A 3,268-nucleotide genomic window follows, 5' to 3' on the forward strand; every position below is an offset into this window, starting at 1 on the left:
TAACCGTCACCGCCATGTTCATTTGTTTTTCGGAACGCTTCTCGAGTTTACCTACAAGCACAACATTACATAATTTGCATAATGTAGTCACGATATGTAAAGTCGAGAAGCGTTCCGAGAGAAAAATGAACATGGCGGTGACGGTTAAAGTAAGTGAGCTACACGATGTTTAAATGGAGTTTCTACAAAGTACGGGTCATGACACCTCCAAAGGAGGTTGTGGATGAACACAGTTATGGGTACTGTTTACCACCACAAGCGTAGATTTTGTGATTTTGGCTTGGTTTTTGAGGTGCCCATTAGAGCCGAGACGACATTTCGACCGGACAGGGAAATGTCTACCTAGCATATTTTTCGTAAATTTCTCGATTCATCAAGCCATAACTTCGTCAATACTTGGCCAATTTTGTTCATCAAGCACTCAATGGAAAGATAAATTATTTCTCTTTAAGGTAAGATATCCGTCAATGTTGTATATAACCCATTTATTAAAATAATCATGGTTTTAAAAAATAGGTCCGTTTTTCTCGACCGCCGAGTTCATACCCTTGATACTATAATATATATATGTATACTATTGGTTAAAAAAATTTCGTGCCAGGTCCCTGTGCTCCGTCGTGCGTTAACTTTTTGTTGTGAACGCGATAACTTGAGTAAATGAGTAAATGTGAATCGAGATTGATGAAACTTTGTATGTAGCTTAATATTAACAAGATCTCAGACGAGTTCGAGTTTCAGGGTTGCTGGGTCAAGTTCAAGGTCACTGCTACTATTTTTAGAAAATCCCTATCAGCACTCTAGCGGCTTCATTCCTTGAGTGATTTTGATCACACTTCACACATATGACAAAGGATCATAATGTCTCGGAAAAGTTTGAGTGTGAAGATTGCCAGACTAAGGTCAAGGTCACTGTTACTATTTTTAGATAATTTCTTTGTCAGCACTTTAGCGGCTTCATTCCTTGAGTGATTTTGATCAAACTGCACACAAATACAAAGGACTGAAAAAGTTTGAGTTTCAAGGTTGCAGGGTCAAGGTCACCGTTACTATTTTTAGAAAATCCTTTTCAGTGCTCTAGCGGCTTCATTCCTTGAGTGATTTTGATCAAACTTCACACAAATTTAAAGGACCATAATATTTTCGACAAGATGCAGTTTCAGGATTGCAAGGTCAAGGTCACTGTTACTATTTTTAGGTCACCTGACCAAACGTCATAGTGACCAACTGCAATAGCCTATTGTCCATCGTGCGTTAATAACTTTACTTTGTGAACATGATGACTTGAGTAAATGTTAACCGAGGTTGATGAAACTTTGTATGTAGCCTTATATCAACATGATTTCGTGCGAGTTCAAAAATGGGAATTATTTGACAGTAACGTACAAGTTATTGCCCTTTGTTCTAATTTTATCATTGTGCTTGTGAACAAGATAACTTTGGTAAATGTGAACTGATTTTGATGAAACTCTGTATGTAGCCTTATATCAACAAGATCTAGGATGAGTTTGAAAAAGGGAATTTTTCGACGGTAACTATATTATAGAGTTCATGTCCTTTGTAATAATGCTATTATTGGACCTTGTGTTCTAAAGATATTGTGGTGCTTTATCGGAATTATGAATTTATAACCTTTGGCCTCTTTGTTTGCCCCTGGGGAGGAGGCTAAGTTTGCTATAGTTTATATTGAATACTTCTTGGGTATATTTTGTTTATTTTCTACTGAAAATTGTTCAAACTTTTGATTCACATTATAACCACAAGAGGACATTTTGCTATTATGTCATTTTGACCCTGTCTCATCCCCAAAGGCTGAGGGGTGGAGCCCAGTGGGGTCCAAATGGCTTAAATTTTCAGGTGACCGTTAAGGCCCATGGGCCTCTTGTTTTGATTCAACTCCACCACTGTCCTTTATTTTAATTCTTGCTTAATTGCTAAATAAATGAGAACTATTTAAACATAGTATGATATTCTTGTACATGCATACTATAATTGTTACGTGTATGTGATCCTGAAATTCGTATAAGAAAATGTAAATTTGGTTCTGGAGGTACATGCAGTTTCAATCGAAACACACACTGGACATATCAGACCAATCCATGATATGATGGATTTATTCCTGCAAAAATAACGTGTGATATGTCAGATAAACCGGTCGATGTCTCCTTTCCGCCAACAGAGGCTGTGAATGAGTTTGATGTAACTTAAACGATCGAAACCAACTGCTCCGTTTGCGCCAGTACAAAATGTGAATGCACCATCGCCTAATCAATGTAATAATAATTCGGTATAAAATCTCGGTTGTCTCTCTTTAATGGCAGAAACATAAATACATAGAGATTGGCAACTTCGCCATTTTTACGATCGGCAGATGTATCTCTGTATGTCCCTAGGGGCTTTTAGATAAACTCTTAAATAGTAAAATACAGCAGAATAACTTTGATATGTTATAAAAGTTAAGTAATTTTCAGATGGTTTGAGTAGGTTTTTGGAAAGAAAAAATAATATTTTAACTTAAATATTAACAAAACAAAATGCACTTCCGGTTTTGAATGCCTATTTTTCGAAAAACCAGGTATCATTGCAAATTTTCATACTTTCAAAAATAATATTAAATAACTTAAATTGGGAAAACTGATCACATCAAACCATGATATAATGTTTAAACTTTGTGTTAATGCAAAAATATCATGTTAAAAAGAGTACACTTAAAAGTAGTTAGCCAAGGGAAAATGCCTATAAACCGGAGGTCCCTCTGCCTGTCAACAAAGACAAAGAAGGAGTTTCCAATCTCTATGTATATATATGTTTCTGTTAATGGTTAATCCGTCCATTGCATTTTTCATTTATTCCGAGACTGGATTCAGTGATTGCATATAAAAACGCATGTATGCATCGGCAGTAAAGGAATTGGTTTTAATCAATTGCTCAAATTATGTTGCAATTTAAATTTCTAATTATTAAAAATCAAATGATGTTTTTTCTAAGAATGCACATCGAGGTATTTATACTCGTGTATGGGGAAAACAGTAGTCACGAAGAGGCTTAATTACTGGTTAAAAATTTGCGATGAATTCTCAATTAGTGTGAGTGTAATTGGTTAATTAATATATATTCACGGCTATTAGTGCTAGACCACCTTTACTCGTAACAATGCTGTGACCGACATACGCATCCTACACAGTACCGCTTGGCATATCCATTCAGCCGAACACAAAAGATCTGTCTTGACATGCGTAGAACAGTACTCTGTTTTGAGCTTAACATTTTC

The sequence above is a fragment of the Argopecten irradians genome, chromosome 3 (assembly GCF_041381155.1).
Source record: "Argopecten irradians isolate NY chromosome 3, Ai_NY, whole genome shotgun sequence".
NCBI lineage: Eukaryota > Metazoa > Mollusca > Bivalvia > Pectinida > Pectinidae > Argopecten > Argopecten irradians.